Raw genomic sequence first — 12,370 nt, 5'->3', positions numbered from 1 at the left:
AACGACGAAGAGTGCAACGTCCATGAAATAAATATCATCTTCTAAAAGGTTGAGTCATCACTATATAATCTACAACGCCAAACTCTACCTGCTTTACCAAGTTTACCTGATGAAATCCCTGGAGCTATCAATGGAAGTCGCTACTCCAACATGATGTATGGTACAGACTTCTTTTGTGGTTCTGTAAACGTCTCGGATGACAGGATAGGAATTACTTTGGCTACGGACCAGTAGTTGCAGGTGTTGCCTAGTGCAGAGACGGTAAATATGGACTCAGCATTTCATGTCGTCCCACGATTATACTACCAGATGTTCACCGTGTTTGTGACTGTGACTGGGCATGTTTTTCCCACATGTTTTGTTTTAATGACCTAGAAAACTACTGGTCTGTACCAAGGTGTAATGACCAAAATCAGAGAGATAGTACCTACGTGCATCATGGCTGTCTTTGAGAATGCACCAGTAAATGCTGCTAGACTGGTACTTGGTACTGATGTTAGCATCAAAGGGTGCTTGTTTCACTTTGTTCTAGCGATATATTGTCAGGCTCAGTGGAAAGGGCTCACTGCGCTTTATCATAATAACCCCACTGTGAGAAGTACAATACATGAGATTATGTGCTTACCTTTACTGCCAGCTAGAAATATTAATGAGGGAATCCAGCTTACTGAAGCAGAGAATGACAGTGAAGAAGTACGACAAAACCTCTTTCCATAAGTCAAAGAACAATGGTTGAATCATGTAGGAGTCAAACGCTTATCTGTATCAGGTAAAAAAAAAAAAAAAATGAACAAATAACAAGATGGAAAGTTTTCACTCCTCACTCAAAAGACGTGTTGGTGTACCACACCCGAATCTTTGGATTTTCTTGGACAATTTGAAATGCACCACAAGATGCACTGCCCAGGAAATCTAATGATTACAGAGAGGTATGGCGATTCGGAGACAGATGAACCAAGTATGCTCACAATGATCGCAGTATCTCTTTATGTTGCCGATGACTTGAGTCCAAGATTTCCATCATCGCTCAGTTCCTCAATGCAGCTTGGCGCAACATTGGACGTTATACAGACATCTGTGTGGAGGATGACGGCTTGGATGAACAAGACTCTCTACCAGTTCAAGTTGATGCAACTTAAGAGCCACAGCTACATCACTTCACACCTGTACAAGGGCATCACCACCAGGCATTTGAGGAGCAAACGTGTCAGATATGCTTAATAAAACATCATGGTCGGGTGGTTATCAAGCCATGGGAACACTCCCAGTACAGCTCAGAATGTTTACTGAGACTAATCACCAACAGAAGCAACCGATGTCCAGTCTGCAGGACTGATGTGCCTATGATAATGAACTTGTTTTATGGATGATATTCTGGCGGAATATAAATGTGAGGAATTAATTTTATTCATACAGTGTATTTAATGTGTTTCATAAAGACTATTACTGAAATCTTCAGGCTGAGTAAAGCTAAAATGATTCACGTGTTGTACAACAGAAACAATGATTGCTGTTTCATGTCTATCAGTTTCCAGTGCAAGGGTTTTCCTATCCATCATAGTTTTCGTTTTTTTTCTTTTTACAGTTTTCCGAGTGTGTATGATTAGATCATATTCTTGTCAATCAGTTTCCAGTGCAAAAATTTTCCTATCCATTACAGTTGTGTCAATAGTTTTCCAAGGGGTTGTTTCTCTATCCTATTCCATGGGTGTTTAACTCGACTGTAATATAGGTATATATCACTGACCACTCCTAGACAGTTCTATCATAGTCCAGTACTGAGGCATTCCTCTCTTTCATTTTCCTGTCCTGGAAGTGTCCGTTGTCCATTTTCATGGTGTGCGTTTTACCAGTGTCCCAGTACTGACTCCCGAGCAGGTGATGCGCACCAGAAAGCCATAATGTAAACTTTATAGGCAAGGAGACCACGAGTGCACCCCCGCTGAGGGGGGATCACGATGACGTGATGCCAGGGCTTGAACCGTGGCTAAAAGTGCCACCTACTCTGAAGGCCTGCCTACCTTTGTAGGGTTTGGCATTTGTTGGTCTCGTGAACCAAGCAACCCCCCTGCATCACTAGTAATGGAGGCCTGCTGCTGGTGTTGCTCATCCCTGCCCATCTTCCATCTTGGGGGAGGGGAGGCTATCATCTCCCCACATGTTTGCCATGCATGGTGTCCCGTAATGCTGGGAAATGGGAGTCCTGGAGGTTGAACGATGCTGCACGATGTTCCCTCTTTGGTCCCTCGTTCTAGCTAAATGAGCGGCCTGGCTGGGCCCGACCAGGTCAATCGTCTGGTCACTTTTTTGGCCAGGGTCAAGTTGGCACTGGGGGAGCCTGGTGGCTCCTATCATCCTGGAGTCATTCTTGTCTAAGTACATGCTGGTGGTTACCTGCATATACTCCCTCACTACCTCAGGGGTCATCAGTGGTGTTATTCCTGGCATATGACCTCCCATTGTTGGCCTCCGTGGTGGGTGAAGGGGTGAAGAAATTAAGTATTTGTTAGCTCTTTATGGCTTTGTTTCACAGTAATACTCTTGACGACTCTGCATTTGTCCCTGGCCTTTCGAACGCACGATTGCTTATTGCCATTCTAGAGCCCTACCAGACTGCTGGGAACAGTCCTCCTTTGCCCCAACGTTCAGCTGGGAATGGGAGACGTTCATTTCAGGTTTGTGCGGCTCTGGGGTTGGGCCCAGACGAAATGGTGCCCGCGTCATATGTGAAATATCTAGTATGCGATCCTCTGCAGGTAGGCCATGCTAGATAATGACATTCAGTATTTGCGCTGCGCCATTGTTTCTGCCTGTGGTAGAGAACATAAAATCAATTTGAGAGATGGAAGCATGTTTATTGAGGTGTCCTCTCCAGAAGAGCGCCCGATTTTTGGCTCTACCCTTAGTTTCTGGTCAGATATTTCATGCAATCATCATGCCACCCTTAACCAGTGACCTCCTCCAATACTCAGTGGCATGGCTGTTGTAGTAACTGCGATCTTCTGCTGTGCTGACTGTTAAGCGCTTGCAAAAGAAAATAGATGGTATTCTGATCCCCACTATGACGTCGTGCCTAACATTTGAGGAGTTAACTTTGCCTGCTTCTGTGAAGCTTGCTTGGCTGTCACTTCTTGTGAAGACATATGTGCCAAACCCAAAGGAAGGTTTTCCACTGTCAGGGGTATGGACACGTTAGCCGCTTTTGCCTCCATGCACAGGCTGGTCTTCCTGATGTCTGTGTCTCATGTGGTGAATCAAGCCATACCAATGGCTGTCCATGACCCCTTATATGCTGTGTCTGTGGGGGTCTCCATGCTGTATCTTCTTGAATCTCTCCTTGATGCTGCCTGGAGGAGATTTCGTCCAGTTGTAAGCATGAGATTTCCTTTCCTGAAGCAAAGTGGAAGGCTTAGACTTTATTCTTTCAACTAGGGGTTACTTATGCATCTGTCCTTTCTGGAGTACCTGTGTGCTGTTCTGTGCCCCAGAAATTGCCTCGACCCATTCCAGTGTCCATTTCTCTTTCTGATGATCTGCCGAATGCTGTCCTCGAGACCAGTACTGCATGTGAGATTGGTGTTCACCCAACCTCTTCTCAGACTGTTTCTGCCTCCATATCAGCGGCTGAGGGTTTGGCGACTTCCCTGGTGGTGGCGGATGTCCACGTTGACGTGTCTCCTTATCCTGCCTTGTCCAGCATGCCTGAAGTTCCATCTGCACGTGATAAGCGTCAACCTGGTTCTTCAGAGTCCTCTGAGATTGAGGACTGTCTGCCTAAGGTCTCTGTTGTGGAACCTTGTGAGGGCCACTCTGCTGTTCCCCCTGCCACGGAGTCTCTGGAGTCTAGCCAGGTGCAGGGCGAAGTTGGCGCATCGCCAGTGGTCCGACTCCCACTTGAAGATGGAGTTGCACAGATCATTGATGCTTCAGTTCCTCCATACAGGAAATTAGCATCAGAGAGTTCTGGTCCTGTGGACTCTGCCTCAACTTCTGAGGCTTCTGGTGCTGGAGCTGGCCGTCCTACTTCACCTAGGCCGGCCTGTAAGCCACCTTCCAAACAACCATTTCTTCAAACTCAAAAGAGGTATATACTCGTACTATAACTTTTTCCTCTTCGACCTCACGTTTGCTTTCAGATAGTCAGCACAACTTGAGAGTTCTGGGTGCTGAGCAGTCCCTTTCTAGAATTCTTCCTAAGCATCAGGACAAATCTGCTTGCTTGTCAGGGGCTGTGCAGTCCCATACCTCTAAGGGATTAATGTAATCAACCATGTCTGGTCCAGTAAATGTTGCTCCGCAATGGAACTGTAGAAGTGCTAGAGTCAGTTGGGAGAACCTTCAGCTGCTCCTGTCCGGGTTTCACCCTTTCTGTGTCTGCCTTCAGGAAACTATAATTAGTGACAGGCCTCTACCTTCTCCAAGAGTATAAAGCTTTCTACTCACCACCTCTTGGAGGCTGTGTTCTTGAGGTGGCTGTGCTATTCTGTGCTGCACAGATATTCCATTCACTTCTTTTTCTGTACAGTCCCCTCCCCCCCCCATAGGTTGTGGCTGTTCAGTTACACTTGGAGAGGAGTTACATAATCTGTAGCCTTTGTTTACCACCCTCTGTGCCTGTCTCAAGTGCTGATCTTGATCACCTTAACTGCCAACTTCTTATTACGCCATCTGTTCTCATAGGTGACCTAAATGGGTGTCATGCTTTGTGGTGTGATCTTTGAAACTCCCGTGGTGATCTCTTGGTATCTTTGATTTAGGATTTAGATCTGGTTCTGACTACTGGTGACCCAATGCATTTTCATGTACAAAATAATACTTTATCCGTTATCGACCTTACATTCGTCTCCCCTGATTGTTCGTTGGACTTTTGTAAGACTGCGAGACGTGCCCGGTAGTGATCATTATCCTTTTGTGATTAATTCACGCAACTCTTTGTTAGTGAAGCGTGTCCCACGCTGTGTCTGGGTAAGGCTGACTAGGCAGAGTTTGTGGAACACTGTCATTGTGACAACAGTGTTCTTGACTCAGAGTGCTGATGACGCAAAACAGCATTTTGCATCTACTATATATCAGGCTGGTTTGTCCTCGCTTCCTCAAACGTCTGGAGAGTTTTTTGGAGACCTATGGCTTGGTGCAATGAGGAGTGTGCTTTGGCCAGGAAAGTCTACAGAGCTGCTAGTAGAAGATATAGGAGAGATAAATATGTCTTTTGAAAAATTCAGTTTAAGAATGTTCATGCTCGTTATTGGTGGGTTCTGAAAAACTCACGTCGTACCTCGTGGGAAAGCTACGTCTCGTCTATCGCCTCGTCCACTCATTTATCACTGGTCTGGAAGAACGTGAGGAAAATAACAGGCAAGTATTCAACTTCTCCGCCTCCGGTACTAAAAATCCAGGGGTCTTCTGTATCCAACGCCTCCAAGGTAGCATCAGCCCTGGCAGAGCATATTTATAATGATTCTAAATCAGATCCCACCGAGCCATTTAACTGTTTTCTCCATGAACAGGAGAGGTTAAGTATTTCCATTTTGTCTAGTGGAGGAGAACCTTATAATGCTTTCTTTACGTGAACTGCGTGCTGCTCTCCAGCACTGTAGGGTCTCGGCTCCTGGACCTGATGACATTCCTAATGCTGTGATTCACCATTTGCCGTATGATTCTGTATTGCTTTTACTAGATCTTTATAATTGGGTATGAGATGAAGGTATGGTCCCCACTAATTGGAAGATGGGTATAGTCCTCCTTAACCAAGTAAGGACCATTTTGTCACTAACTATCGTCCAATTTTTCTTACGTCTTGTGTGTGCAGACTCTTGAAGAAGATGGTTAGTGTAAGACTCGTTTGGTATCTAGGGAAAAATGGTTCCGTGGTAGAATGTAATTTACATCAGACAACCTCATCAGACTTGAGTCAGCAATATGTGAGGCTTTTGCATCTCGACAACATCTTGTGGCTGTGTTCTTTGATCTGGAAAAAGCTTACGATTTGGCATGGCGCCTTGGCATTCTGAGTCAGCTTCACAATTCTGAGATGTGTGGCCGCCTGCCATATTCCTTAGCGACTTCTTATCAAGTTGTAAGTTTGAAGTCCGTGTGGGCTCCTCACTTTCTGCCCATCGAGTTCAGGAGGAGGATATTCCACAGGGGAATGTGCTCAGTGTTCCATTATTTGCTGTTGCTATAAATGGCATAATAGGTTCCCTGCCTGAGGAAGTGTCTTCTTTCCATTATGTGGATGAGCTAGCAATGTGGTTTGTTGGATCCCGGATGTGTGCAGCTGAGAGGAGAATGCAGGTAGCACTGGACAGGGTCGCCAACTAGGCGGAACGGAGAAATTTTCGTTTTTCTTCAAACAAGGCCTTGGCTGTGCAGTTTTGTAGAAGAAAGGGGATTCACCCAGTCCCCGATTTTTTTCTAAATGTGGAGGAGAACAAATATTTTGGATTAACATTTGACTGTCGACTTAATTGGGTTTAGCATTAAAACTTCCAAGAGTATCTAGTTTGCAAGCAATGAATTTGTTGAGGGTACTATCTCACACCTTGTGGGGTGCTGATCAGAAGACGCACCTACACCTGTATCGAGCCTTAGTGGGATCTAAACTTGCCCCTGGTTGTGAGGTGTACTCCTCAGCTGCTGTGCAGCGCTTCATATTCTCGATCCTGTACATTATGTTGGTTTGCGTCTTGCTCCTTGTGTTTTCGGATCATCCCCAGTTCCTAGCTTGTTGGTGGAGGTTGGTGTGCCTCCCCTAGATTTACAACGCAGGTCACTAATCATTCAATGTCGGAACCGTGTGAGACGTATGCCAGACACTCACCGTTGTTTGTGTGTCACAAGTCACTTTTTCAGTATTTTCAGTACTGAATATTTCAGTACTATGATTTGCATCCTCACACTCCGCACCCCTTTGGGTACAGAGTCAGGTAGATTATGGGGGATGTACGTCTGTCTGTGGAGCCTGTATGTCCGGTCTGTCTCCCAAGGATCGTTCCATGGTTCCTTCCAGAGGTACAAGAGTGCAGAGATATTGAGGGCCCCAAGTCTTCTATTTCTCCTATGGCTCTCTATCATCTATTTTTTGTATCATTCATCCATTCACAGAGACACCATTCCTGTATATACAGATGGCTCGAAGTCAAACACTGATGTCAGGTTTAGGGTGATTTTCCCAAATTTTGTAAGGGGAGGAAGTCTTCCTCTAGATTCCTCTATATTTACTGTGGAACAGACTGCTGTCTTTTTAGCTCTTCAGCTGATTTGGACACACAGGGAGGCCTCTTTTATGATTTTTGGTGATTCTCAAAACACCCTTTTGGCTCTTGAGTCCTTTAATTGAACTCATCCCGCGGTCCTTGCCATACTTGAGTGGCTTTTCCTGATACGGAGGCATGGTTAGCTTGTCCAGTTTTGTTGGGTTCCCGAGCAGGTTGGTGTGGCGGGCAATGAGAAGGCAGATACATTAGCTAAAGCCGCGTCCTCTGGACGGCCCCCATCCAACTACCCGTTTCCTGCTTCCGATATGACTCCTTCCTTGAAGTATGCGATTCGTACTTTTGGTAGATAGTGGGATACTTTTGCCCATAATAGACTTAAGGAAATTTTTCAGGGAGCGATTGTGCCAAGGATTCTCTCCTCCATGTCTCAGCGACTGGAGGTGGCTGTTGCCCAGCTTTACACTGGGCAATCACGGCTTACGCATGGGTTCCTGGTGTTTGGTGGGACTGAGCCGTATTGTGATAATTGCCTTGTTTCCTTACTGTCCGTCATTTGTTGATCGAGCGTCCAAGTCTCGGGGACCTACTTCAGAGATTCCTCCATAGGCATAAGGGGGTGGATGGTGCCTACTGTCTGTCCTCAATGCTTGGAGGAGCCAACAGCTATTTCGCTGATGTTTTTTGTTTTAGCCAGGAATTGGAATTCCTATCATTTTTGTGGGTAAAATTTATATTTACTAAGTTATTATATTTTCATATTATTTTATTTCTACATGGGGGATATCAACTTTTTTGGGGTATGCAAAATTTTAGTTTTTATGGCGTTTTTTACCTTGGTGTCCGGCGGCATATGACACTGTCAGTTCCGCCGCTCAGTTAACCACGAGTGCACAATGTATTCATCATCTCTTTGAACAACCATAGACGTGAACCATATAATGACTTTGCAACAGGTATTGCAGTCCTCATCTTGCATGAAGAGAAAAAATCGCTGCAATTAAGATAAAGAAAAACGAGTAGGAGGGCACTGTGAAGGCGAGGATGGCTTGCACGGTGAGAAAACTGCCAATACAGAAACCTGCTCCAGAAACTGGCCTTGGATTTGTATAACAAAAGATTATATATAATTTAATGTTAAGCAGTAAAAAAAAAAAAGACCATTATAATGGCGCACAATGTTTTCTGCGGAGTTTAGTAACAGCAAACGACTCACGCTACTCGCCACAAAGAATAAACCCTATTGAGAAGATTACAAAGATTTGGGCACAGAGGGTAAGCGTGGACTGCTATGAATGGGTCTGGTGGCTGAAAGCTCCTGACTGTCAACAACACTCCCTTTGCACCAAAACTGGACGTCCATTGGCGTTTGTTGTATGTATGTGCCCTTGTGTGCTAAAGCCTTAAGCCCTCTTAACTTCTCTGGTCGACCCAACACTTACTCTTAATCATCAAGCGTTAGTTGGAACAGAATTCTAGAATTATTCGCAACATGAGCGGAGTAACGTTGACCGTACTCTCTCTCTCTCTCTCTCATGCTCCTATGACTTGCTTTTAGCTTAATAAAACCGTCTGGCGTTAGCTGGAACAGAATACTAGAACTGTTTACATTATAATAGGGTTAATGGTGAGTGTAGTAACTCTCATTCTCCTATAATCATTCGTAACTAAAAAAGTTTTTTGGCTTTGCTGGAATTATATGCTAGAGTTGTTCGGACCATGAGAGGATTAACGGTTAACATATTACTGCAAATCTCTCATGTTCCTCTGAGTTACTATTAATAAAACTGTCTGGCTTTTGCTGGAACTTTATACCAGAGTTGTATGGGTCACAATGATTGATTCCAACTAGTATTATTAGTATAAAATCCATAATGAAACCTTCACTGAGGTAAAAACTTTTGACTGCTCTTGCTCATATTATGATAACCCAAATTCGGGTGGCTTTCAGATCCTTTCCAGAAGCAACCCGGTGACTTGTCATTAGAGCACTACCTTTCATCATGAGATCACAGGTTCGAGTCACCGGAGAAATAGCTGCTCTGGGAGCCCCAACTTCTTTAGTTCTCATTCCTTTCTTGTCAACATGGTACGGAAAAGTAAAGTCTGTTACTCTCTTGGCCAAAAACTGCCGCGCCTTCATCTTGAATGCTGAGCTATGACAATGAAGTTAGCCTAAGAGTATGGGACTTGTCATGTTGAAGTGTTATGGAAAGGGAGTAGGGCTGTAGAACTGTCTTGTTCTTCCACTCAGCTCTAGGAAATAGGTTGCAAAAGAACGACAATATCTGTCAGATAAAGGTGGTCGAGCTGTAGTCTTGAGATGGACCCATAAATTTCTACTTCCTCCACTACTTTCATACGATACTATAGTCTGTGTATTTATCCTACCGAGAAAGTTCCAAGTATTTTTGTCTCTTTTTGGCAAGAATCCAAACGCCACAGATACACACGCCCTCCCTCGTATAATCCTTCAACTCATCCTTTCAGCACGTTCTCTTTCCCTTAGCAACCATCACTGCTTTGTACGAATGTTTGTTAATGTCTCACAGTCTCCTCTTATTAAGACCAAATCACCTTATCTATCAGTCTATTTTGCCAGGTAGCTAACTATCATTTAAGCTAGATAGAAAGATCGACAGATAGATAGATAGATAGATGGATAGATCTGTGTGTGTGTGTGTGTGTGTGTGTGTGTGTGTGTGTGTGTGTGTGTGTGCGCGCGCGCACGCAATGTACAGAGTACGTATTGGCCTGAATGACATGAAGTAATAACACACAATCCTATCAGTGTTCGAACATGTAAGTTGGTGTGGCTTTGAGTAGGTTATGTTGGACTTGACTACATCATGCATGGCAATTCTCACTAAGCTCTGTAACTGGGAGGAGCGTGTTGTTGGCTCAGCTCTGTGGGGGTTTGGATTGAATTTGTAATATTTAAATAGGGTTTTCCTTGTTTAGTTTTGTGGGGATTTTGGATTAAAGGTATATTTTAGTAATGTAACAAAATGTGTGAATAAAACAATGTCATTCATATCAAAAATAATAATTATTTAATATGAATGATAGCACAGTGATGGACCGAAGATTCACAATACAAGATGCTTGTAAGGGTCCTTTTTTCAGTTTTACTTTTTTTTTTTTTTCTTTTTTTTTTTTTGGTCCTAGATTGCCTGCACACTGTTTTCGATGAAAATACATTCCTTCCTTTACACACCTGTCCAAGTCATTGCGCAGGTATTACTGAGGTATATAGTTACAGCTGTTCAGTTTGTACTCATCTTTCAGGCAACTTCGGCGTGTTACTCTGTTCGTCAGTACTGGCGATTTGAAAGACTGGATAGCACGACCATTTGACTGTTTTATTCCGGTGATGCTTTATTCTAGTTTATTTTTGCTGAATTCAAGCGACATTATTCAAATAGGAAGGAACTGCAGAAATGTAGCTGTTATTGAAGGAAAACTTAATTTAAAAAAAAAAACAGACATTACATTCAAATAGATCAAGTACAATTTTGTTGTCTCCCGGCAATCGGAAGATAAGTTACAAACGTTTCGTGAATATAATGTGGATGTGTAGTAATGGGTATAGAACTCTGAATCTTCTACCATCCCAAACCTTGTTTGTGTTTTATTAGTCTCTTGCTTCTGCACTTTTTCCATTTCAACATATTAATAAAGAAATTGTGCAGTTTCTTCCTGTGCATTCAGAGAAATCATGGAAACTGCATACCCAATCTTTCCCCTTTTTCTGATAGTTTTTAATTCTGGGGAGGGGGGCTGACTCCCCAAGAATCACTGAGAGGGTCATCCTCCCCAAATATCGCATCACAGGTGAGAGTCCATTGTACAGCAGGTACTGAGATATCAAAACCATATCTGCAATCCTCCCACAAATTAGTAGTTTTTAATTTCCTGGGAAAGGTTGCTTCCCCGCCCCCCCTTAAAATCATAGTTGGAGAACTGTATGTAGTGGAAGACCTTCCCAGTAATACAACGAACTCACCTGGGAAATGTCATTCAACTTTTCCCAATTTTTGATCATTTTTATTTATCTTATATTGTTTTACAAATGAGTTTCCATTGTACAACATGCACTAAGATAACAAAGCCATATCTACCTTCCTTTCACGATATCTGGAAATTTTTAATTTGGCGATAGGCTGATTCCCCCTAAAAGTAATGGTTCGAAACTGCATATCATGAAGGAACTTCGGAGTAACCAGACAGATTCACCTAGGAAGTTTTAATCAAATGTTTCTCCTATTTTTTTTTTATTTTTTTTTTTTATTTTTTTTTTTTTAAGGGGAGGTAGGGAGCTGACCCCACATGACTCATGTGGAGGTGAAGTCATGCTCATCAAACATCGGTGTGCAGTCTCTTCTCGTGCATTCAGAGAAAACATGAAAAATGTATACCTAATCCTGCGACATGTACGTTGATTTCGTTGAAGTCGATGTGTTCAAATTCCTCTATTTCTGATCACTATAATTTTTAGGAGGGGGGCTGACTCCTCCAAAAATCATTGGGTTCACGCTCTCCAAATATTGCATTACTGATGAGAGTCCATTGTACATTCACTATGACATCAGAGCCATACCTGCTCTTCTTTCACTGTTTCTGGGAATTTTTAATTATTTGAGCGGGGCCTGACCCTCTGAAATGTCAGGGTTTAACATTTGTATGTAGGGGAAAACCTTCCCAGTAACCAAACGAGCTCAGATGGGACGTTTCAATTAAGAGTTTCTCCCATTTCTGATCGTTTTTATTTGGGGGAGGGAGTTGGTCCCTCAACATTCATTACGAGTTAGGGTCAATTGTACAACATGTACAAATATGTCAAATTCATATATGCCCTCCTTTCCCTATTTTATATCCTTGATATGTTTTAGAGGGAAGCTGACCCCCGAAAATAATGGTGAAAAGAAAACTAATGTCGAGGAGGACATTATCAAGTAACCAGCCGAACTGACCTGAGAAGCTTCGTTAAAATCCAGCTGCTCACTTTCCTTTATTTCTTATCATTTTTATTTTGAGGAGGAGAGCTGACCCCCCAGCAATCACTGGGAGGGGGGCGTCACGCTCCCTAAATAGCTTATTCCGAGTAAGAGTCCATTGAACAATATATACTATGATATCAAAGTCCTATCTGCCTT

This window comes from Coenobita brevimanus, chromosome 107, assembly GCF_032717465.1.
Source record: "Coenobita brevimanus isolate Jiangsu-jjx chromosome 107, ASM3271746v2, whole genome shotgun sequence".
Lineage (NCBI taxonomy): Eukaryota > Metazoa > Arthropoda > Malacostraca > Decapoda > Coenobitidae > Coenobita > Coenobita brevimanus.
This window is presented reverse-complemented; position numbering follows the sequence as displayed.